The following is a 26,022-nucleotide window of genomic DNA, read 5'->3' as shown; positions in this document are numbered from 1 at the left end:
CTGGGTAAATAACTCCCCTCTGGACCTCAGTGCCTGGATTTAAGATATGGCCAAGACTAGATGCTCTGAGATCCCTTACACCCTGTCACTAACATACTTGAAGCTGGAAACAGCCTCATGATATTCCTACTTAAGGCGTATCGCCTACAACTAAAGAAAAACTCTTTGAATATTATGGGAATTCCATACCCTTGAATATGTGGGAACAGGATGGTTCTTAGGCAAAGGGACCACTGCCCTCTCAACTCATAGGCACTAGCTGCTGCCTTCTCCAGCTAATGGAAAGGCTGCAGCCCAAGGTAAGGATGCAGGAAAGCCTATTCCCCTCAACCATTTTGTAAAGCTTTCTATGCATGATCCACAGCAGAGACTCTTAACTTTCAATGTGTCACCAACCCCTTTGGCAGTCTGGAGGAATGCACAAAATACACAGGATTGCAAAGGAAGCCAATTTTATTGAAATGCAATTTTATTGAAATCAAATTCTTAAACATTTAAATCTGTCACATAATAGATGTGCTTCTTTATTAACATATTAAAGATTACAAGACCTAGGGGGTGGATCTAATTATTACCATAATTTCAGAGTGGTGCTGTACATAAACATTTTAAGATATCTGTAACATGGATATCTGTGATTCCTAGTGATGACAGAGACACAGGTACTAATACTGCTGTGGTTTGTTGCCTATTTTCCTGATGGAAATAAATAAAAACTTCTTTTTTCCATCAAAGTTTTCAGATTTCTTGATTTTTATCCTCTGGCCCCTTTAGATTCACAGATTCCAATTTAAGAACTCCCAGTCTATAGTAATGCAAGTTTTCGTAAGTTGTACATAGGTGGAATCAGAGAAATGGAAGCAAGGTGAAGAGCCTCCCTGACTGGCTGGCTGCTCAGGTAGGGCCTCACAGGATGGTTACACCCTGTGGATCCTGAGCCTGCTCCTCATTTTCAAATGTTCAGAAACTCAGTTTGTCTCAGTTCTTCTGGGGGCACCCTGGCTTTTGAGAGACAGATTCATAAAAATCAAAGTCACAAGGGACTTACTGATTTTTTAAGGCCCACTTCAGATTCTTGATTTTTTTCTCCTTTCAGATCTCAAACAATGTCAAAGGACATTATTCTTGTCCTTTGAAAATATGATCTTATAGCAGGCCAACAGTTTAGCATCTTTTCTATGGCTCGCTACAATGACAGCCGTCTTGCAGGCACACGTCTAAAGAGGTTACCTACCATTTCTGTGAAGTCGAAAATCTCCGTAAGTGCTTTTGCACTTTTTGAGGAAATTGAAAAGTAACCAAAAGCTTTCATTATGAAAGTCTCAATGTCACATTTAAGCAACTCACATCCCTTTTTAGCAGTGTTGTATATAAGATGTACAAGGCATTGAATGGATAAGATCTTTTCATTTTCTTTGGTAAGAAGTTTGTAGACTGAATGGAATTTGCCAGAATTTTACATCTGTACTGTCTGACGAATACGCAGATAGATGAGCTAAGTCTAGTTTGTATTTAGACAAAATATCAACAATATTTTATGATTTCAGCAGTTTCATTAAAATTCTCACAGAAATGAAGATGATGATTTGAAACTCCTGTTTTCAAGTCAAAGTACCTAACAGCTAGAGGGAACATATTTTTGCTGCCATGATTTGGCATATTACTTAAAATTGATGTACTATAGAAACCAGGATTGTTGGTGAGATATGACAGAAATCGGCTTTATACTGTAAGGGGCCAACACATCTGTTATCAAAAAATTTCCCTTCTTTTTTGTCCAGAGGATATTTTAGCTGCAGTTCTTGAATCAAGAAATGAAACTTTACTCAGTTTCATAGAGCAATCAAGGGAACGCTATGACAATGCAGGCTTGTTTGCCTGGTATGCCCATGCTAATTCAGCAGCTGCTATTTTTGACTGAGCATTGGTGTCTTTTGGGGAAACAAAAGTATTTTTGATTGGTTTAGAAGCATTCACCTGTCCCATCTTACTTGTGAGATTTGGCCTCCATATGTGCTTGCACATCCCCTTCTCCACCATGTCCAATGTCAAATTTTTTCCTGTATATTATGTAGTATGCTCTGTTTTGGTTATTTACCTTCCTAGTTCAGTAGTATGTGTCCTTCCATCCATCATTAAAATTACATAGTCGTTTAGCCTTCTTCTTCAGTGATGGGGTCATGGTTGCATTGGTATTATAACATTCTCATTATCTGACCTCTTAGAAAACATGGTCACAATATTCACAATGTTAAAAAATTAAACTAGCACTATCTTGTTACAAAGCACACCAATTAATCCACCGGCAAAGTCGAAGATGAACTGTTAATATTCATTATATACACTTAAGCCACATCACTTTGAATGATGCAACGATGGATGGATGACCATTCTGAACTACAAATTATGGTTGCCAATATCAGTGGCCAAATGGGTGACAACAACTAAAGATGATGAATAATCTGTGCCATATCCATTTGATACTAAAGACAATGTTGTTTTCAGACCCTCTAAAACGTACGGGTTTTGTGCATTTCCTCCAACCTTCCACACTTGTTGCTAAAACCAGGATTATTTACATTCCAGGGAAGGGTCTCCCAGGACACAATGCTCTCAATGCTAAAATGGGATGGTTGGTTACCCTATTGGGTTGCCATTAACCAAAGGGCTACCTCTCCAGAGGTAGGAGGGGAGGCACATGGAGGTAGAGACTCCTCACCTTGCTTCCACTGATGGTGTTAAATTTCTCCAGAATATTTCTCACAGGTTCCTCTTCTTTGGGGGGTAATGAAAACAAGACATTGTCTTTTGTTAAGACTTTGGATCCACTGAAAGTTCAATGGCCTCCATCTGGAAACACAGGCAAAGCTCAGGGCCAATGCCTTCCCCTGGCTCAGGCCCTAAAGGGAACTCAGAAAAGGCGGCCGTCCAAAGGCAAGAAAACAGGTGAGAACAGCTCCACTGACAACTCCACCAGCCAAGGAAAACAGAAAAAAGCATCCACTGGTGGCTGGTGGGGAGCATAAACCATATCCTGGGGAGAAATTCACCTCCCCAAACTCACCAAAGTACTCCCTTACCTTCTCCTCAGTGGCTTTGGGAGTTCAGGTGCCCTGCAAAGATTTTCTTCACAGGATATTTCTTCATGACAGAGGCTTTTTGGGGGTCCATGCTATGGCCACCCAGCCTGTGTTCCTTCTGCTCTAGGATCTGTTCCAACAGAAGGGTAAGTGGATCAATCATCCAGATTTGCCAAGGACTAAGGGGTTTGGGGACTTTCAGGGCTAAAACCAGAAATAAGGAGTTTCCTAGGAAGCAGGACTGTCAGTGCTAAAACCACAGCTAAGGGATTTCCCAGGATGAGGGACTTTTAGCATTAAAACTGGGATGGTGCAGTTTCCCAAGATGTAAGACTTTCAGTTCTAAAACCTGGACAATTTCTTCTGAGAAGGGGGTTAAGTAGACTCTGGTTCTAATTCTCTTTGGCATTTCTTAGTAGCATTACCCGAGGCAGGTTCTTTCTTTCTGAGCCACAAGATTCTACCATGGGTGGAATACACAAAATACAGGTGCACAAAATATTTTACCCCCTCCAAACACACCATCCCCTACCTAAGCCTGACTTCCCAATTTTCTCCAAAACAGAAATCCACCTGGTTTACCTCAACACATATAAATCGGTCCTCACTCCCTCCGAGCCTTTTGTCCATGCTCTGAGTTTTCTTCCCGGCCTGACAGTCCCAGTCTAAGACTTACTTCCCCCAGACATAAAGCTGGGCTACGGGGTTGGAATCCTTGCTGTTCCACGCTTTACTCACTGTGTGGTCTCTTCTAGTTGCTTAATCCTCTCCGCATCTTAGTTTTTCCTTCTGTAAAATGGCACTGAAATGCCTATCTCAGGCATCTTTGGGTGTTTTTCTTTTTTTTTTTAATTTTATTATTATTATACTTTAAGTTTTAGGGTACATGTGCCCAACATGCAGGTTTGTTACATATGTATACATGTGCCATGTTGGTGTGCTGCACCCATTAACTCGTCATTTAGCATTAGGTATAGAATTGAGTCAACTTTTTTTTTTTTTTGATAATTTTTTTCTAATCTTTTATTTTTTTATTTATATTTTATATGTTTTCTTTTATTTATTTATTTATTTATTATTATACTTTAGGTTTTAGGGTACATGTGTGCAATCTTTGGGTGTTTTTCTAATCCTCATATGTGAAGCATTTAGTGCAGGGGCCCAAACAGTTACTAAATGTCCACTCTCCTCTTCCTGGACCACTCCAGCCCATATATTTAATACCTTTCACTTCCCACTTAATCCGTACAGGAACAAGTTCCTAAACTCTGCTTCCCGCAGTGCACTTGGCCACATGCAGCTCAGACAAAATGATCATGATCCAGGAATGCCTTCTCTTAGAAATGCAATCCCGCACACACAGACCTTTGATGGAATACACAGCTTACCTTCTCTACATGGGTTGCATCTTTAAAGATAGCAAACGTCAACCCTCTTGGTCTTTCAGAGTTGGGATTCATTTTGGGGGGATGGTCCACGACCTCTTCAATTGTGGGAAAATAGTCTTTTGGGTCCTTTTTGCTGGTATCCCAGCTCTGGTTCATTGGTGTGACGAACGGTAGGGTGAGACACATGGCCACGAGAAGTCTTACGACGAAGCCATGTGCTTAGAAAGTCTTACAAGAAAGCCAAGAGTTTAGGAGGGCTGGATTTCCCAAAGCTTTCACTGGGAGGATTACAAATAAAGCCACCACCCATGGAAAAGTGCCTACACCCACTCTGGGTCTGTAAAGATTCTACCTCCGACAGCTGTTCACAAATCTACTCTACCTCCTTACTGAGATCCACCTTGGCCCCAACAGAACTTAACATCACCACAAACCCCCAGGCTGGGAGAGGAAAAGGAAAGGCATCCTCTCAGGGAGCAGGCCCCATGCACTCGTCACAGCTGGAAGTTAGTCTAAAAACCCTCTTACCAAAGGGCTGTCGTCTCTTCTATCCCTGTCTTCCCCGGCGCCCAGGTGTCGCTCTCAAGGAACTCCGTCTTCCTGGGCAGAGCCCGCGGTCAGATCCTGACTCCGAGCCCAGGTGGAGGGAAGGAGAGAAGAGGAAGGGAGGGATGGGAAGCCTTGCCCGGGTCGGAGCGCACATCCTCCTCCCGAGTCTCCGCTCTCTCCCCTGGGCGGCTCTTGGACGGCGCAGACGTCGATCCCACAGGTCCAGCCAACTCCACAGCACCTACCCTGCATCCCCCTCGTTCTTGCCGCCGTTCTTCTGGTCGGCCTTGGCGCCGTTCTGGTCCCCACCCGGCGACCCGCCGTCGGGGGCGGCCTCGTATGGGTTCTCGGTGGCGCCCGTCGTGCCCCAGACCTTCTTCCTCTAACTTGCTTCCAACACCCCCGGCCACGGCGAAACCGCCTCAGCCTGGGCCAGCCCGGCTCTGTGGGAGCAGAGGGCGCACTTTATAAGGTCCGAGTTAGGGGACGGACCCACCTGGCCCAAACTACATGCTTATTGGCTAATTTTGCCTGACACTCAGCCATGCACCGCTGTCCCATTGGCCGCGCTCTAAATCCCGGAGGATTTGTCCTCTAGCAACGTCTCAGAGCCAGGACCCTGCAGAGGGTCCAAGAGATCCCGCGGTAGGACTGCAGGGGCAGAACCGGGGCCAAGAGGCTCCCATGCGCGCTCCGCCCGCCGAACCCGCAGCCTCTCGCCCCTGCGCGTCCGTGTCAAGGCATGGCCAAAGTGAGAAAGAGCCAAGACAAAACAAGTTCAAATCGCAAAGGCAAAACAACCAAAAGGAAATTCAAGGAAAGCAAATATAAATGAGAAAAATATAATTAAGCAAAAATGAATGTTCGCAAAGGCAAGACAAAAAACTAAGTCAAGGAGTAGGTTCAAAGAAAAGATGAAACGTGAATATAATTTAGGATATTTATGCCGATTCCTATTGAAATCTCTACAAGTAAAAATTTTACTGTCAATGAATCAAACTTTCATCCTTATTGCCTTTCCTATGAAAGGGCAGCAGGGGGCACTAGATGCTAGGGTTTCATTCGGCTAGGAAAGGCGTTTTAGCAAGTTATTTGCAAACACAAAATAGTGTTCTCTTAGAGTTCAGAGATAGTTATAAAAGTTAACAGGAAGTGGGAAACATAGAGTGATGGTCTACAATCAGGGATGTTAAAGAGACTGAATAGTCTCTTTAGGTTCTTAGTTTCTGTTTCTGGCTGGGCCAGTAAAGCCCCTTCCTCATCCCTCTTTTCAGCTTCATTAGAGACAGAAACTAAAAACCATGGCTTCAGGCTGCTAAAAGCCTAAAACAACAAAACAGAACAACAATAACAACAACAAAATAAGGCGGGTTGGACAAGCTTAGTACATAGAAGAATGTAAGAAAAAGGTGTATGATTTCTGTACACCTTGTTGGCTAAGTAGTACAGTGTCCTGAAATACTGGGAGGGTGGCAATTACAAAGCATAAGGGGCAGTTTTTCAGAGGTGAGCTCTGAAAAAGATGCGGGACAGTGGAGAGTGACCACCAGGGCACCAGGCTGACTCTCTGTCCTCAGCCTGCCATAGGGACCCGTTTTGAACTTTTACCAAGGCCATGGGACTTTCCATGCTAAAACCAGGACTGAGGGTTTCCCAGACAAGGGACTTTGCTATAAGCAATGATGGTTACAATAACAACAACAACAAACAAAAAACATTTAATGAGTACCTATTGTGTGCCAGGAACTATTCTAAGCATTTTGCAAGTATCAACTCTTAATCTTCACAACAACCCTTGAGGTAGATACTCTATCCTCCCTACCTTACAGAGGTGGAAACTGAGGCAACTCACCAAAGGTCATGCAAACAGCTAAGAAGTGTCAGATCCAGGCTTTTTGTTTGTTTGTTTTTTGTTTTTGTTTTTGTTTTTGTTTTGAGAACGGAGTCTCACTTAGTCACCCAGGTTGAAGTGCAGTGGTGCAATCTCAGCTCACTGCAACCTCCGTCTCGCAGGTTCAACCAATTCTCATGCGTCAGCCTCGCGAGTAGCTGAGATTACAGGCACTCACCACCACGCCCGGCTAATTTTTGTATTTTTAGTAGAGATGGGGTATCACCATGTTGGCCAGGCTAGTCTCAAACTCCTGACCTCAAGTGACCTGCCCACCTCGGCCTCCCAAAGAGCTGGGGTTATAGGTGTTAGCCACCGTGCCCGGCCCAGATCCAGGTTTAAGAAAAGTGTAGGTGTGCAGGCTCTGCTGTCATTCTGTCCGAGTTTAAGTCAAAGCTCCATCACATACGTTATTAATACAGGAAAACACATAACATTATGACTAGCACGCAGGAGATACTCAATAGTATTTGCCATTATTATTAAAAAGAGTTGTCACTGGTCTCCAGAAGCTTAAACTTTAGTGGAAGAGGTTCATAAGAGTCTTAAAGCAGTAGTAGTGCTTATTGGATGGGTAAATGGAATAGATAATAAATGCATATAAGCATCCAGAGGAGGAACAGTTGTGAAATAGAGTGGTCAGGTATTCAATGTGGCACCCATTTAAAATTCTGCCTGAGCATCTTGCATGTCACCATTAGAAGGCAGCTTCTGTTTCTCAACAGCTTGAGCTAATCATTACAGTCTTGGTATTTGATGATCACAGGCATGTGTATGTTTAACTAAAATATACTCTTTTTGGCTTTTCTTAAGAGATAGGATCTCACTCTGTTGCCCAGGCTGGAATGCAGTGGCAAGATTATAACTCATTGTGGCCTCAAATTCCTGGGCTCAAGTGATCCTCTCACCTTAGCCTCCCAAGTAGCTGTAACTGCCACACCCAGCTAAGATGATCAGTTGTTATTTGTCGCTACTATTCTGTTAAAAAATGGTGTAATATCTACTTTTTTAACTGGAGAAAGCATTTATTATTATTTTTTGGAGTTAACATTTATTAATTCAACAAGTAACTGTGAGATGTCAAGCCCTGGAATAGGACTTAGAAATCAACAGAGTGCCAAGTCAGAGACTAACTCTGAAGTAAGAAGACTGGGAAGGGCTGTTATTTTAATTGAAACCTGAAGTCTGAGAGGGAGCCAGCAGGCCAAGAGCCAGGGGAGCCACAATGCGGGCAGCGAGAATGGACCAAGCAAAGGCCCTGGGTGGGGAAAGGGCTCTGTGCCTCATAAGAACCAAATGAGGCTACTTAGGGCTGAAGATTTGTGAATTAGAAGCAGAGTGAATTGGTTCAGCAACAAGCTATGTTCACAAAGAATCTGGGCTGAATATGGTTTCTGCCTCTGAGTCTTCTATTTAAATCAAATGGGCTGTGCAGTCTCCAGATGTTGCTAAATGGAAACTTTGCATGATGGGGTGAGAGGTAATCTTTGTGTGTAACTTGTTTTTCATTGTTTGCCCTTAACTGAATTTAATGCAACATGTCTCTGTACATTGAAGGCCAGAAGAGCCTCTGTCTCGGATGACATGAATACTGACTCTTCTATTTGGCTTTAACAGTAAAAGAATTGTGTTCTTCTCTATGGTAAATGGATTTACGTGCATTCACTGGCATATATGGACAAGACAACTTCATCTTTTCTAAAAGAGATTTTCTTGGAAATAAAAAACAAAAACAAATATTAAAGTAACTCAATCTTTCCTATTCTGTTTGTCCCCATGGAGATGCTACTATACTTGTGATTCTTGGAGTGTAAAAATCAAACAGAAAATTGGCTTGGTGAGAAAGAAGACTTGATGTGCAGGGCTAATCTATGTGTCTACAGGTCTCTGTGAGCAAACAACCTAATGCAATGAAAATGGCATCCTTCAGGAAAAACAGATTATCTTATCTGATAAGGTTGCCTCTTCTCATTACATTAATGTTACTCTGATTACACATTTTAAACAATATTTTTAATTTAAAAGAAAAAGTCCCAAGAGAAGGCTTAGACTGAAAAATAGGGCATGATAATACTTGAAAATATGCAACTCAGGAACCTTCTAAAATCCTCTCAACAATGCAATGGGACGCGCTCACTGTTAAGGTCAAATTGGGTACAAGTTTAATGAGAGAAACGATTCAGTCCCTTTCTCTCTCCTTTCTTTTATAGTTTGTTCTAAGAGGGCTGCTCGTTATAACAAGTTTAAGCGGGATCTCTAAGAAATTTCATAGAAAGGGCTGGGCACAATGGTTCACGCCTGTAATCCCAGAGCTTTGGGAGGCTGAGCCCCCAAAGGGCATATGGCTTGAGCCCAGGAGTTTGAGACCAGCCTGGGCAGCACAGTGAAACCCTATCTCTACAAAAAATGCCAAAAACTTGCTGGGTGTGGTGTCATGCCTGTAGTCCCAGGTACTTGGGAGGCTGAGGTGGGAGGATCACCTGAGCCCTAGAGGATGAGGCTGCAGTGAGCCAGGATTGTGCCACTGCACTCCAGCCTGGGTGACAGAGTGAGAGACCCTGTGTTAAAAAAAAAGAAAAAAAATTCTTGGAAATAAGGGGAGTGAATATTAAAGGAATCTGAAATGCCAGCCAGGTGTAGATGAAATGTTACTTTTGAAACAGAACAACACACCTGTAACACCTTACGCAGGCCGTGGAACACCTAGGAGCATTTTTATAGCTCGCCTCTCAGGCTACATTTCATAAAGATTACAGTAGCCCTCTTATCCATGGAGAGTACATTCCAGGACCCCTGGTGGATGCCTGAAACTGAATAGTACAGAACCGTATTACAGTCTACTATGTTTTTTTGATCTGATAACCAAGAGGGCTACTAAGTGACTAAACAAAAGGTAGCATATACAGCATGGATATGCTGGACAAAGGGATGATTTTCATCTCAAGTGGGCTGGAGCAGATGGTGTAAGATTTTATCATGCTACTCAGAATGGTGCACAATTTAAAACTTATTAATTATTTCTGGAATTTTTCCATTTAATATTTTTGGACAACCATTGGCTAAAACCCCAGAAAGTGAAACTGTAAATCTACTGTATTGTGATGAAGATGAAGGGGAAGAAATTGCATTATTCATGAAATGGCTTTTTTAAGACATTTTTGGGACCAGGCACGGTGGCTCACGCCTGTAATCCCAGCACTTTGGGCGGCCAAGGCGGGCGGATCATTTGAGGTCAGGAGATTGAGACCAGCATTGAGGCCAACATGGTGAAACCCCATCTCTACTAAAAATTAAAAAAAGAAAAAATTAGCCAAGTGTGGTGGCACGCACCTGTAATCCCAGCTACTGGGGAGGCTGAGGCAGGAGAATTGCTTGAACCTGGGAGGCAGAGGTTGCAGTGAGCAGAGATTGTGCCACTGCACTCCAGCCTGAGCGACAGAGTGAGACTCCATCTCAAAAAATAAATAAATAAATAAATAAAACATTTTTGGTAAATTATTCCAGTAGCAAAGTAGTTAGTAATGTTGGCTTTTAGGCTTAAGTTTTCAGTTAGTGAAGTCAGATGAATAAGAAATGTCCAAGGCCTCTCCCTCATACTGACTGAGGCTGTGGCCAAAATGTAATAGGATGCGTCTATGTTGTTCCTTTTTACAAAGATATCTCTATAAAGAGAACTTTAGGAAAACTTTTGTTTCCTTCTCTTCTTAAACATCTCAGAGGCTTCTGAGATGCCTAATTCAGTGGTTCCCAAATTTGCTGCCTGTTGGATCACCTGGACATCTTTTAAAAATACTGATGTCTAGCTCCTTCTCCCGACATTGTAATTTAATTGCTATGGGCTGCAACCTAGGTATGAAAAGTGTTTTGTTGTTGTTTTGAGACAATTTTGCTCTTGTCGCCTAGGCTGGAATGCAATGGCGCAATCTTGGCTCACTGCAACCTCCTTCTCCTGGGTTCAAGTGGTTCTCCTGCCTCAGCCTCCCGAGTAGCTGGGATTACAGGTACCTGCCACACATCCGGCTAATTTTTGTATTTTTAGTAGAGACAGGGTTTCACTATGTTGGCCAGGCTGGTCTCAAACTCCTGATGTCAGGTGATCCCCCCTACCGCCTCCGCCTCCCAAAGTGCTGGGATTACAGGCATGAGCCACCGTGCCTGGCTGGGGAGTGTTTTTAAAATTAATTTTTTTATATTGAGATAGTTGCAGAATTACATGCAGTTGTAAGAAATAACACAAAGAGTTTCCCTCAGTGGTGTTTCCCCCAATGTTAATATCTTCCAAAATTCTAATACACAAACAGGACATTGACTTTGATACCGTCAAGATACAGAACATTTTCATCACCACAAATATCCTTTCCTCCTGTGGGTCTTTTATAACCACACCCACTTCCCCACCCACTGCAACTTTCTCTTTATCCTCTGATAAGCTGTCATCTGTTCTCCATTTCTATAATTTTGTCATTTTAAGAATGTTATATAAATATAATCATACCATGAGCAACCTTTAGGGATTAGCTTTGTTCACTCAGCATAATTTTTTGGAGATTCATCCAGGTCGTTGCACGTATCAATAGTTCATTGCTTTTTATTGCTAAGCAGTATTCCACGGTATGGGTATGCCACAGTTTGTTTAACCATCTGAATTGTTTCCAGGTTTGGGCTATTAAGAATAAACCTGCTATAGACATTTGTATACAGATTGTTTTTGTGAAGATACATTTTTATTTCCCTGAGATAAATGTCTCTGAGTGGAATTATATAACAAGTGCATATTTAGTTTTTTAAGACACTGCCAAACTGTTTTCCAGAGTAAGCTGTACCATTTTATATCCCTACTAGCAATGAATGAGTGATCTAGTTTCTCCATATTCTTGCCAGCATTTGGTAGTGTCACTATTTTATATTTTAGCCCTTCTGCTAGGTGTGTAGTGATATTGCATCATGGTTTTCTCTTTTGTTGTGTGTGTGTGTGTGTGTGTGTGTGTGTGTGTGTGTGTGTTTTCCAATAGAACAGGACATTTAATTGTCCTTAGGGTCCTCCTGGGAGAGGGATATTGGGGCCTTTGGCAAAGCTCTGGCTGATGGAACCAACAGAGGTGCCAGCATTTGGGGCTGTCGCTTAAGACAATTTCTGAGAGTAGTGGGTAAGGAATGTTGCCTTTGAATAGAGAAGAGGAGACTACATTTAGAAACGGGGAGGAGAAGTGGTTTGTGTTGTGGAGAGGGACTCTAAGGTCAAGTTAGGAATGACAGGGAGTTGGTCACAAGGTCCTTCATGGCCAGGTGAGAGCTGTAAGTAGAGTGTGGTGATGGAGTCCAGCAGGGGAACTGTGGGCCAGCTTGACTCAGGCCAGTTTCAGGAACTCTTGCAGCGTGTTTTGTTCCACAGCCTCCATGAAGAGCTCAAAGTCCCCACAGTAGTGGTCCCCATTAACAATCTGTGGTGGGGCAGCCTTGGGGTTGCCCACCAAGACTCGCATCTCATCCTTCAGGGCATTGTCCTGGGAGATGTCCACTAGTTGGTATTGGATGCGCTTCCTATCCAGGATTCAGGTCACCTCACTCTGCTGGGACTTGATTTTATGGGAGCCAGTGACCGATGTGCTGTAAAGGTGCAGGCTGCTCAGGCTGCAGGTAGATTGACAGGCCGGAGGGCAGAGGGCAGTGGTAATGGCAGCTGCACTATGAGGAGGCTTCATTGTGGTTTTAATTTGCATTTCTCTAATGGCTAACGATGAGATTTTCATGGGCTTATTTGCCACTATTCAGTGAAATGTCTCTTTATGTCTGCATTAGGCCGTTCTTGCATTGCTTTAAAGAAATACCTGAGACTGGGTAATTTATAAAGAAAAGAGGTTTAATTGGCTCACGGTTCTACAGGCTGTACAGGAAGCATAGCTCTGGCATCAGCTTCTAGCGAGGCCTCAGGAAGCTTACAGTCATGGTGGAAGGCAAAGCAGGAGCAGCCACTTCACATGGCAAAAGCAGGAGCAAGGTGGGGGAGGTGCCACGCACCTTTTAAATGACCAGATCTCGTGGGAACTTACTGTCATGAAGACAGCACCAAGCCATGAGGGATGTGCACCCATGATCCAAACACCTCCTACTAGACCCCACTTCCAGCATTGGGAATTACATTTCAACATGGGATTTGTATGGAAGAAAATATCCAAACTATATTAATGTCTTTTGCCCATTTTCTATCTGGAATTTTTTCTCTTACTGTTTAGTTTTGGGAGTTCTTTATATATTCGAAATACTAGTCCTTTGTCATATGCGGTTTGCAAATGTTTTCTTCCAGTCTGTATTTTCATGCTCTCAGCAGTCTTTTGCAAGGTAAAATTTGAAATTTTGATGTGTCAAATTGGTCAATTTTCCCTTTTGTAGTTTTGTGTTTGATTATCCAGCATTATGAACTGAATAGCCTCTATATCAGACAGTCCCTCACTACAAAAAGCTTTCATGTTAAAACTTTCCAGCCAGATAAGCACATTCATTTTTGTTTTCTTCTTTCATTGTATTGACCTTTTAAAGATGTTTGTGGTTTTAGAGATTCCCCGTGGACATATAGAGACTTAAAGATTCCAAAGATTTGCACTGCAGGACAGCTATGACTTATTATCAGACTTTGTCCTTGACATTACAGATAAGATCTTCTCAAAGAAAGGGCTCTCTGCTAGTGGGCACGTGGAGTTGATGGACATAAGGATAATTTTTGAACTCATCTACAGGTTACACAAATTCATCAAAGAAACAGCCATTGTGTAAAGAAAAAAAAATGTCACCATAATGGGAAGAGGTCAGAAAAAGGCTCAGATATCTCAAGTGCAATTACTATTCATTCATTTAAATGGAGTCCCTACTTATTCATTTAAAAAATAAAATAGGGAGAACTTAGGTGCCGTCCACGGGGGTTAGTCATTATGGGCAGTGCAGTGTGCTTTTTAGAATGTAGAGAAAGAAGGAACTTTTGTATGGTCGAAGCAATGAGTTTCTGGGTACAGGAGGTTTTCAATAACCAGACCCTGGACCACCACTTGGCAGGGATGTTGTAGAGGTGACTCAGGCACTAGAAAGTAAGGTAGACTAGGTGAGCTTTGAGAGCCTATCCAATCCTGAGTGCCTCTGGTGTCATGATCCTTCTCCAAGGTAAGATATAGAACTATCCTGGAGAGGAAGAACATAGGCAGGACAGATTCCCAAGAAGCCTGAGCAAGGCACCAGGAAGGAGCCAGCTGACTGGAGGAGGGCCTCCTTAGAATAAGTTGGATTTGTGGAGCTGGAAAAGACTTTGGAGGAAGGCTATTCATGTTAGTCAAATAAGCTGGGCTATAATGTATTAAAAAACAAAGTATGAAATCTCAGTGGTTTAACAGGAGGATAGTTTATTGCACACTTGTGCAAACCACTTCATAGATGTTCCTGGTCAGTCAAGTGATGACTCAGTGATCCAGGTTCCTTCCATCTTGTCTCATGGCTCTTCAACACATGGCCTCTAAGGTCAATGCGAAAGGGAAACAGACTTTTGGAAAGGCACCCTGGATACTTAACATCCAAACCCAGAGCATGGCATGCAGCACTTTCCCTCACATCCATAGGCAGGATTGATCACACAGCCAACCTCATTGCAAGGGAAGCTGCATAACAGGGAAGACCAAACAGACCCTGGTGCATACCGATAGTTTCTCCCACAAGAGATCAAGACCCACAGGGATGCCATGATTTTGCTGTGACCATCGTGTTAATGTTGACAAAACTAACAATTTATTCCCAGTAGAATCTCTAATAGGGTTAAATGTGGTATAAGATGGTATTTGAAGCTTTCCATGACCTGGTCCTGGGAAATCCACCATCTTTTCTGCCACTCTGCCTGTCAGCTAATACCCCAATAAAATAGAACCGTTTACACTTCCCACCTCTACTTTTCTTGATATCTTTGCTCAGACTGCCCCTTATTTAGGTGTGAATACCTTCTTCCACTTTACCTAACTTCTTCTACTTGTTCTTTCAGAATCAACTAAAATATCTGTTCTTCTCGAAAATTAATCTCAATTTCCTGATCCCCACTCCCCAGACTGGGCTAGGTATCCCTCTGTGCTCCCGCATTATCCTATCCATGTTTTTGTTTTAAATCATCATAGGGTATTAAACATCATGTCATTATTCATTTATGATTCTATCTCCCTAACTAGATTGTGTACTCCCTGCAAGGAAAGGCATCATTTTTTAAATTAACATACAGTAAAACTGACTTGTTTGGTGTACAGTTAGTGAATTTTAACACATGTAAATTGATATTTTGTTGGTTCTTTGTATGCTGAATAACTTTGGATCATATTCTGGACGTTTTGAATATTAGCTTGTGAGACTCTTGGCGTTATTTAAATCAGATGGAATGTTGACATTTTTGCTTTAGCCATCAGTCAAACCAGCTGATTTCAAGCTCCAAGTTCTGACCAACCTTCTGTGGGTTGCAGCTTCAATGTCAGTTCTGTTTGCAAAGGCTTTGCAGTGCAGTGCAGATCCAGCTGATGTATATGCCACCTAGTGGCCAGTCTGGCACGTGGATAATGGTCTCTCCCACAGTTCAGTTCTCAAAGTCTAAAGATATGCTTTTTATGATCAGATCTACGTATGCACCATTTGGGAATAAGCCGAAGTTCGTTCTTTCTTTCTTTCTTTCTTTCTTTCTTTCTTTCTTTCTTTCTTTCTTTCTTTCTTTCTCTTTCTTTCTTTTCTTTTTTTCTTTCTTTCTCTTTCTTTTTCTTTCTTTTTTCTTTCTCTCTTTTTCTTTCTTTCTTTTCTTTCTTTCTTTCTTTTTTCTTTCTTTCTTTTTTCTTTCTTTCTTTCTTTCTTGTCTTTTCTTTTTCTGAGACAGGGTCTTGCTGTCTCACCCAGGCTGGAGTGCAATGTCATGATCATAGCTCACTGCAACCTGGAACTCCTGAACTCAAGCAGTCCTCCCACCTCAGCCTCTCAAGTAGCTGGGACTACAGATGTACGCCACCATGCCCAGCTAATTTTAATTTTTTTTGTAGGCACAGGGTCTCACTATGTTGTCTAGGCTAGTATCGAGCTCCTAGACTCAAGGGATCCTCCCTGCTCAGCCCCTGAAGTGCTGAGATTACAGGTGTGAGCCACTGCACCCACTCTCGAGTTTTTAAAACAACTTGATGGGGTCACTTTCCCAGCTCTCTCCTCTCTGAGATCTCCCTGGTACATTCTGGTTCCCTAAAGCCTAAAAGTCCCTTTTTGAGCCTAATCTGCTCTGCATTTCCCATAACTGGGCCCGTGTCTGGGGTTGTTGTGGTCACTCAACCAAAATGAAATGGGCCCCTCCCCAAAACAAAATTTAGTTTGGATATTGAGATCAATGATGCCACACATGCAACAAGAGGGGAAGAAGAGGCTTATCACTCACATGATGAAGCTTTCTGGGGAAAGCAGAGAGTCCCCAAGTTTATCTGAAAATGGCTTGAGAGAGCCAACAAAGGGTACTGGCTTGTTTTTATGATGGCTAGCGGGCGAGGCTGGGGTGAGAGTTTCTGCATGTGGGCTGGAGCTTACATGGTTTGAACTTCCATCCAGTGCCAAGGGAGCATCTGAGCTCTCACATCAGCCTGCCTAGATGTGGGGCGAAAGGGGAAGGGGGAGTGGTGAGGTTTGAAAGCTGTCAGCAGTCAAACATCAAAAATAGAATCAGACTCTTTAATACAGGCGCCAAGTGGTGGGAGGATAGAGAAAAAAACAACAGGCATTTGCGCCACCCTTTGGGAACCACAGTTCTTCCAATCAGAAAGGAAGTTCCTCTCCTTGAGTTTTAGGTGCCTACAGGCTGTCACAGGCTGGGTGACATAAGAGATTAGAAAAAAGAAAAAGAAGGACAAAAGAAAATGGAAAATTTAGGAGACTCTTTTTGCACTCCTCATGTCAGGACTAAAAGGTTTTCCTGCAGCTCTCTCTCTGTTCTTGGCAATGCTCACATCTAGGTTTTAGTTTGCCTTAAATCTAGGACAGGGAGTACCAGAAGAAAAAAAAGTCATAAGCTCACCATCAGTTTAGTGGTACTTCAAATTATGGTCTTTTCCTCAATCTAACTGTTAATATTTACTTCTCATGGTATTTAAATACCTGCTTAATGTATCCAGGTTTTATAGCTGCATTTGGTGAGAGAGATATTATTTACTCTACCTTACATGAAACTGAATCCATCTTATTTAATTTTTTATGTCCTGTGCCTAGCACAGTGCCTGGTACAGCGAAGAGACTTAATAGATGTTCTTTGAATGAACAAAGTGAATCCATGAATGAATGAGTGAATGAAGCAAAGTCTTATGACTTATTTACAGATAACACAGAACAACTCATGCCTCCAAGGAATGAATTTCTGATAACTATGCCATGGTCAATTTTCCTCCATTCTCTTCCGGGAAGAGTGAGCAATATTATACAGAGAGGCTTTAGCCTAAGTGAATAAAAAACTGTAACTTTTCTTATTGAATCTTTAAGTCAGAGAAGTCTTTCAAAATCCAAATGTTTTATGTCTCTAGAAAGCATTTGGATTGCACAGGTTTGAGTGAACTTTCTTAAACTCTGTTCTTCCCTTGTGTGTTGTAGAATTAAAATAAAATAAAATTGGCAAGGCTTTTTGACACCAGCATTTCCTTTAGTTGCACATGTTTACATTTACCACCAAAACAGGCCGAACTGCATGTTTAAAAAGGACACTGCAGAGCTCTGCTGTTCATTCATCCCCTCCTCAATGGTCTGCATATAAATCATTGAATCCATTTACAATCAGAGGGCTAGAAACCCCCAGCTACTTGAATAGCAAGCTCTTTTATTTCTGCCTCTTTAAAGCTAAGCTGCTCTGACCCCCAACTGCAATAGAACTTAGCTGATGAGTCCAAAACATGAAATTGACTCCAGCTCATCTTTTCCATTCTTGAATTTGGCTTTGACAAGAACCACAGAAGTCAATGGGACCTCTGTATGTGGATGAAATTCCCAGGAAAGTTAGGAAGGGACTGATGATTCATGATATGAAACATCCCAAAGGGACTCTTCCCTCCCTCTTGATTTTGTATCAGTGTGTAGAATTTTGAAAACTGATGCCGATGAGGACAAAATTTCCATCATGAGCTAAACAAGATCCCTGACAGAGAGGAAACATGAGCTTCTGAGAGCCAGAATCCAGTTCTTTTTGCATAGAGGCCACCCCAATACAGAAGGGCAGCTGGCCAAGCAGGGCATACACTCTCAAATGAGTCAGGATTTGACCCCCTTCTGAAGAACCTCTTTTCACCCTACCTGATTCCTAAGAACAAATCAGTTATCTACTCTGAGTCATCAAGTGCCTTTTTTTTTTTTCTGAGTCTGTATTTCTCTTCTCTCTTTTGGTTTTCCTTGGGTGCTTCAGCTTTTGGAATGGCTTATGCTGTTTTGGTCTATCACAGGTATGCATTCATATCAGGAATTCTCTCTTATGGCTGGTTTGGCACCCAATGGAGAAGTTAAAACCTTCCATAAGTAAAATCCAGTTCCAGGGAGCTCCAGGGAACCATTCCCGCACTTTCAATGCAGTGGTTTCTGTTTTATTTGAGCTTTGTATTATTTACTGCAATCTGGAACATATTTGGTTATATGAGAATTTTTATTGGCATGGAATTAGTCTAGTCACAAAATCCACCTCCTGTCACCACCAGTACAATCCTAAAAGCACAGTAACCTGCTGTGGTCTGTCCTGCAGGTAAGCTGTTATTGAGTCTGCAGTAACTCCTTGAGAGGACTTCTAAGGGTAGACTTTGGGCCTCTGAAGACCTGGTCCCCTTTGGGACCTCCCTGCCTCTGCTTTCTTCCTGATTCCTCACTGGAAATGTTTGTTCTTTCATTTGTGTCTGGATTCAGCTAATGGGGAAGAAAATGAAACTATGGTTTTTTGTTTCTCTTTTTTTTTTCCTCCTTTCTTTCCTCCTCTTCTTTTAAATGCAGAGAAGGGGAGATTAGAATCATAAATGCCTCTTTACCACAAGCACTATGAGTCCCCTTGCACTGTAGAGGTCTCTCTGCTGGTAAAAAATGCACAACTAAAACATGTTTGTTGTAGAAAAAATAGAAGATATCAATAAAAAGAAAAAAATTAGAAGATATTCATTAAAAGAAAAAATCAATCAAACAAAATTTTCTCCAATAAAAATCAGGCTTCTTGGTCACTTCACTCTTTTCAGTCTTTCTGAGACTCAGTTCTTGTTAATTTTCATCAAGTGTTTTTCCCCTGCGTCCTGGCATTGCCCTTAGCAACCAGCATTTTTTTTTTCCAAACCGTTTATCTACGTGGCTTTACGGAAAGTTTTCTCCCAGAAAAAGTACAAAAGGAACATATGTCTGTAATAGAACAAAATATTTTAAAAAGCAATTTAAACAGCTCTCTTATAAGAAAGCTGTGCATCCATACTTACTACTTCTTTGGTAGGCTTCCTCTGACCAGCCTCAGTCTTTATGTTTCTTGACCCCTAGGGTAATTTGGCCTTTGTGGCTGACTTTTAGAGCTCTCTTTTAAGGCCCCTGAAAAGTGGTTTCTTGCCAGGTCTGACCAATCTCTCCCAGCTCTCATGCCTATAAGAGGTTTCCTTTTCTTGTATGCTCTTAACACATGCAAACTCCTCTTCCCATTTTGGGGGCAAGTGTGGCAGCTGCAAACCTTAATCGATGAAAAAGGAAGCAAGAAATTATTATTTTTTTTTAGACAGAGTTTTGCTCTGTCGCCCAGACTGGAGTGCAGTGGTGTGATTGCAGCTCACTGCAGCCTCCACCTTCTGGGCTGAAGCAATCCTCCCACCTCAGCCTCCCAAGTAGCTGGGACTACAAGCAGGCACCACCATGCCCAACTAATTTTTGTATTTTTTGTAGAGATGGGGTTTCGCCATATTGCCCAGGCTGGTCTCAAACTCCTGACATTCTGCCTGTCTCAATCTCCCAAAGTTCTGGGATTTACAGGCATGAGCCACCATGCCTGGCTAAGAAATTTAATATTCTTTCTTTTTCTATAATGCAACTTATTTTCTACTTCAAACCCCCATTTCATCTGATGGCAGGAACTTAATCTGTCAAGGTGGAATTTATACCATGCACACACTTGTGGGGTTCACCTAGTCTGAGTCACTATCTATCCACGCTGGCATCCCCTGAGGCATCCCTCTTTCTATTTTGCCTTTGATCTGGCTAAGTCATCTCTGACCCAAGGCTCCCTAGTTCCAGCTCTCTCTCTGCTCATTTCTTTACTTCTTTGAGGTGAAAAGGATGTCTTCTGTTCCCATGCAATGCTAGGAAGAGTGAAAAATATCAGTCGAGCTATTGCTGACACTTTGTTGCATCACTGCCTATCTAAAATGCAGAGGTTTCTGAGGCTGTTTCAGGCCAGCTGTGCCATTTTTGAAACTGGTGAACAATGAAAATTTCAGGTTTGAGATTACAAAATCAGTCTCCCCTTCCCATGGACCCACAGCACCAACCCAGGACAGGCAGGCAACACCAGGGGATTGCAACCTTCCTGCTTGCACACACTTAACTCCTGGGTTGGAAATGGCAAGAGACTCTGCAGAATTGTCTACCAAATTGCTGTGGCACCAGCAGCCTGGGGCCAAAAGGCCACTGACAGGCATGGAAGGAGACAGACAGCAGGACTCAAGGAGAGGAAGGCCAAGCAGGTAGGGCCTGTGGCACCCAGAAACAGGGGAGTGAGTGGCAGAGAACCCATTCCTGGAGGAAGTGGGAGGCAGGACTGAAGGAAAGCCAAGGCTCCAAGCCCCTGGAGCACATGCCATTGTCCCATTGGATTTTGCAAGACACAAAATCAAAGATTAAAGTGTTAAAAATATCCAGACAGTCACCAAGGAGCATTAAACCCCAGGCTCAGAGCCCTTCTGAGTGTGGTGCCCTGTCCATACACTCATGAACTGACTCGCCTGCATACTTAGATATACGAAAGCCAGGGAACAGACTTCTTTTACTTGTACTACGTCATCCCTTCCCTGATGCAATGAGAATAGAGCTATTCTAGCTGTGGCCTGGAATGGAGAGAGTTGGGGGAGAGAATCACAGGTAGGGCAGCTTCTAGAGTAATAGGAATTATGGGAAAGGGGGAAACCCTAAATTTGTATTTCAAAAAGTTTTCCTACCACCCAAGCATCAGCCAATCTGAGCACTCATGTACTCCTGGCTATAGTCTGGCTTCTGATTCACAAGTGGGTTCACCTGCAGGACACCAGCCCCCACCCTCCATTGCCCAGGCTGTGTCTCAAGAAGCCCTAGCCCATATCTTTGCTGGGTGAGGCTTAACTTCTGGGACTGTAGCAAAGCAGTATTGAGGTTTTACGTCACATAGTCAACCTTTGTCAGTTTATTCTTACATATAAACAGTGATCTTTAAAGTGTGGTGCCTGGACCTGTGGCATCAGCATCACTTGGGAGCTTGTTGGGAATGCACATTCTCAGGCCTCATTCCAGACCCACCAGATCTGAAACTCTAGAATGGGGCTCAGCAATCTGTGTTTTGTTTTGTTTTGGTTTGTGTTTTTGAGACTGAGTCTCACTCTGTTGCCCAGGCTGGAATGCAGTGACGCAGTCTCGGCTCACAGCAACCTCCACCGCAGCAGAAGTTTCAAGTGATTCTTCTGCCTCAGCCTCCCGAGTAGCCAGGCTAATTTTTGTGTTTTTAGTAGAGACGGGGTTTTGCCATGTTGCCCAGGCTGGTCTCAAACTTCTAGGCTCAAGCGATCCACCCACCTTGGCCTCCCAAAGTGCTGGGATTACAGGTGTGAGCCACCACGCCCGGCCTGATCTGTGTTTTAATAAGCTTTCCAGTAACTCTAATGGACACTGAAGTTTGAGAACCACTGCTCTAAACTTTGTTATATGAGAGACACATTTCAGGATTCTTCAGTAATTTCTCTCATAATCTTATAAATAAATATTGGACCTAGTGCTCAGAGCTGACAGTTCAAAGAATTCCAAGAAGGTTCGGCAAATCCAAAGCATGTCCTCTAACCACATGCTACAATATTTGGAATTCCTGCATTAGAAATTTATTTATTTGGCATCTTTTTATTGTTCTTTTTTAAAAGGTAAATGTTCTATATGGTGAGCTCACATAAAAGTATCAATGATATCTGTCATATTCTGCTTACCATGGCTTAGGAAGGGAGAGAGGACACACAGAAAGGGGAAATAGCTGAGCAAACATAGGTATTGCCTAGTGTGGTGTATTAGTCCGTTTTCACTCTGCTGATAAAGAGATACCCAAGACTGGGCAATTTACAAAAGAATGAGGTTTAGTGGACTCGCAGTTCCACCTGGCTTGGGAGGCCTCACAGTCATGTTGGAAGGTAAAAGGCGTGTCTCACATGGTGGCAGACAAGAGAAGAGAACTCATGCAGGGAAACTCCCCTTTATAAAACCATCAGATCTCATGAGACATATTCACTATCATGAGAATAGCACGGGGAAGACCCACCCCATGAAGGTCCCTCCTACAACACATGGGAATTGTGGGAGCCACAATTCAAGATGAGATTTGGGTGGGGACACAGCCAAACCATATCAGGTGGCAATTTTGCTTAGGGCTAGCATTTCTAGGATTTATGAAGTCACTGGAGTAAAAACATATATTTGAAATGAGCTTATATCTTAATTTAAAAATAAAATAAAGTGGAGAGAATGAAAGAGTGGGTTTAAGGGGGTGCATAGTAGAAAAAACCTAGTTCATATCCTGCCACTAACTAGCCATAGTCTTAGTTGAATTACTTAAACTCAGCTTCTATAAAATGTGGTGATGCATGGTATCTAAGACGTTACATCAGTTAGGATTTAGTTGCAAGTGACAGAAAATCCGACTGAAACTGGTTTAAACTGTTAAGCAAAAAGTTACTCCATTGGCTTTTGCAAATAAAATCTAGAGATTGTTCTAACTTCAGAAACAGTTTGAACAGTGTTCCAAAGAGGGCACATGAACCAAGTTGTTCTTTATTTTACTCTCTGCTGCTCCATGTGTTTGGCTTCATTTCAGACCATGCATGGCGGCAAGATGGCAGCCCCAGTACCAGCCAACGTGTCTCCATGGTTCAAATGTGGATTTGAGGACAAACTCAGAAGCCCAAACAAACCCTCCAAAATGAGACTGATTGGCTGTGAATTGCCTCCCTTGAGTTATGTTCCTATCCCTGAACCAATCACCGACCACAGGAGAAACTGACACTCTAGATCATATGCCAGTCCTGGGTCGAACACCATCCCTGCAATGCGAGGTGGTAGGGAAGGACTGTCAACTCCACAAAAACCACAGGGATGGAAAGTGGGGAAGGGTGGATCCCCCACAAACATTGGAGGCCGTTCCTGGAAACAGGGTAAGTGAAGAGGGGCTGGCCAAGAAACCACACACATCTACCATGCAGATCTCAGTTCCAACATTCTGCAGTTCTGTGAGGCCCTCCTATGGCCCAGAATACCAGCATAGAAAACCACATTCACCAGACTGCCCTCCAGATGGAGCAGGAATGGGCTTGGGGAGGAAGGAATCCCGTTTCCATTTAGGATGACTACAATCATACACTTCAAGAGTCCTGACTGGAAAGGCTGTCTCTCCTGGCAAACCAGTCCCATTTCTCATTTCTCTAGGAGAAATGCACACAAAACTTTCCATACTCCTGCCTGGCATTAGCTCTCTGCTGACCTCCACCTCCCTTTCACCCTGTCTGCCTCTGCTCGGAATGTGTCTCTCTTGGACTACCCCTGTCTCCTATCTAACTTCCTCTGCTACCTCTCTCTATTCCTCTCTCCCTCCAATACTGACTGGCTGAAGCTGTCATTACTGTCTGCCTCGCTCTGTCAAGAGTTTCTATCTCTGTTTCTTTCTATTCTCTCTCTTTCTGGGGTTCTTCCTGTCTCTGCCTTATTTTTTCTCTGTCTTATCCTATCTGTGCTTCTCTACCGTAGTCTCCAAGAACCTGCCTGTCACTTTCTTTACTTGGCACTTTCATTCTTTGTGTCTGCCTCCCTTTCTGCATCTACCTTTGTCTCTATCTTTTTCTGAAATAGACAGTTCTCACTGCTCCAGATAGGGTTGGAAAATGTCTACAAGGCCTGCTTATTCCGTATGTTTATCAGCAGATGGACCAACAGTGTTTGAGGATGGAGGCAAGACCTTGAAGGAGGAGAATTTAGAGAGAAGAAGGAAGCATTGACAGGGCCCCTGAATCATGGTGCTGTGAATAAGGGGTTATTCAGGCCAAACCTACACAGCACACACACACATTAATGTCACAAACCACCTTCAGATAGGTGCTGAGCTTCTCCATCACAGTCACAGTTGGGTATGGTTGAAGTTTTGTTTTTTCTCAATTGAATGCTTTTTAACTGATTAGCTGCTCTCTGGATTTCAAAGCAGCTTGGATATTTGTAACTGATACACAATCTCAGTGCTGCAGCCTACCAGTTTACAACAGGGCCATTGGATGAACTGACTTTGCCATTGTGTGCCTTGTGAGTTTCACTGTGTGGACAGCTCAGCCCCTGTTTTCTCTGTGGCGGTTATCCAGGTCCTGCTTCTCAGTGGCTAAACACATCTCTGGTGCCCAATGCAGTGAGGGCTGACATTGGGCCCTTCTTAACATTAGTCTACAATTTCCAATTCAATAGAAGATATTGCTGGGTTTTGAAAAATAGAATGTGGCAGAAGTAGACATATATCCAATAGGCTTTGCACTCAGGTTTTATTTTTACACAGAGTTTAAAACTTATATCACATACCATCCCAAGGACTGTCCTAATCTTCAACAAAGTTAGTTTTCATTTCATTGTTTGAAATGAAACAATGTATCATTTTAAAGGTTGATACATTGGCTTCTGCAGTCACCAGCATATTTTTTGACTACTATGATGTAAATGGCAAAGAGCATGGGGAGACCATAAGACTGTTAGGTTTTGTTGTTGTTGTTTGCTTTCCATATTCAACAGTTTTCTGTTCTGTGATGGTAAACAAATCAACTTCTATGAGTGCCAATTTCCACATTAATAAAGGATAACAGAAACAGGTGCCTAGCATCAGTGCCTAGTACTTAGTACAGGCTGATTAAATGTGTTCATTCATTAAAGACAATGGTTGTCAGCTTTGGCTATCCATTAGCATCTCCTGGGAAGCTTTTAAAAACCCTGAAGGCAGGCTGTAGATTAGACCAATTACATAAGGATTTCTGAGTCTGAGACCCGGGCAGCAGTATTTTTTTAAAATTCTCCCACACATCCCACTTGAGGTTATTCCACTGTGCAGCCAAGCCTGATAACCACTGATTTAAGAGGTTTACATTAGCTATGTGCTTATTTTGTACTTAATCAAGGGTCAAAGGCCCTTGTTTTAAAAGTATCGCTCAAAGGCCCAGAATTTAAACTTGGACTACAGTCCCTAAGAATTAATTTCTCCAATTTCCAAAGAGTCCTATTCTTATAAGCTCATCTAAAATGAAAAATGGCCCATAAAATATTCCTTATTTGGTCAAAGAGAAGCATATGTTAAACATTCAATTCAACAATTTGTATTGAGTACTGTCCAGTTACAGAGAACTGCACTAAACCAAAAGTCTACATTGTCAAAAAATAATGCTTAAGTTCAAAAGGCACAACACAAGTAAAAAGCAATGCTTCATAAAAACAAAATAAAACAAAACAAAATGAACACTTCCTTCCCTTGGAAATTGACGCCTTTAAGCACACACCCTGCCAGCTTAATTTTCTGCTGATTATCAGCTCTCCTACTGCCTATAATGAGGGGCTTAAGAAGAGGAAGAGCAGCTGGGAACAGGAAGTTTGCAGTGATGTGGGAGGTTTACTGGAAAATTATCTGCTAAGGAAATCATTTCAGTGGTCAACATTGCTAACAAAAATACATTGTGCTGACAAAAATATTGAACAAGCTTTGTGCTCAGTGGGACACAGTGTTTTGTTTTCTCCACATTGAAGAATTTAATTTCAAATGCACCAAGGTGCTCTTGTGAGTAGTAAAATAAAAACATTTAAAAGCTTTGCTGAATTCATAATCAGATATGGCTATGTAATTTCCCAA

The 26,022-nt window shown here is 42.5% G+C and overlaps 2 pseudogenes; both read right to left on the bottom strand.

Annotated features, from left to right (window-relative positions):
- Positions 1 to 451: 451 nt before the first annotated feature.
- LOC134739726 (heterogeneous nuclear ribonucleoprotein A/B-like) lies at positions 452 to 5,282 on the bottom strand (annotated as a pseudogene).
- Positions 5,283 to 12,256: 6,974 nt separating this feature from the next.
- Positions 12,257 to 12,610, bottom strand: LOC129039049 (SH3 domain-binding glutamic acid-rich-like protein 3; annotated as a pseudogene).
- Positions 12,611 to 26,022: the final 13,412 nt, after the last annotated feature.

This window comes from Pongo pygmaeus, chromosome 5 (assembly GCF_028885625.2).
Source record: "Pongo pygmaeus isolate AG05252 chromosome 5, NHGRI_mPonPyg2-v2.0_pri, whole genome shotgun sequence".
NCBI lineage: Eukaryota > Metazoa > Chordata > Mammalia > Primates > Hominidae > Pongo > Pongo pygmaeus.
The sequence above is the reverse complement of the archived record's forward strand: the minus strand, read 5'-3'. Positions and strand labels throughout refer to the sequence as shown.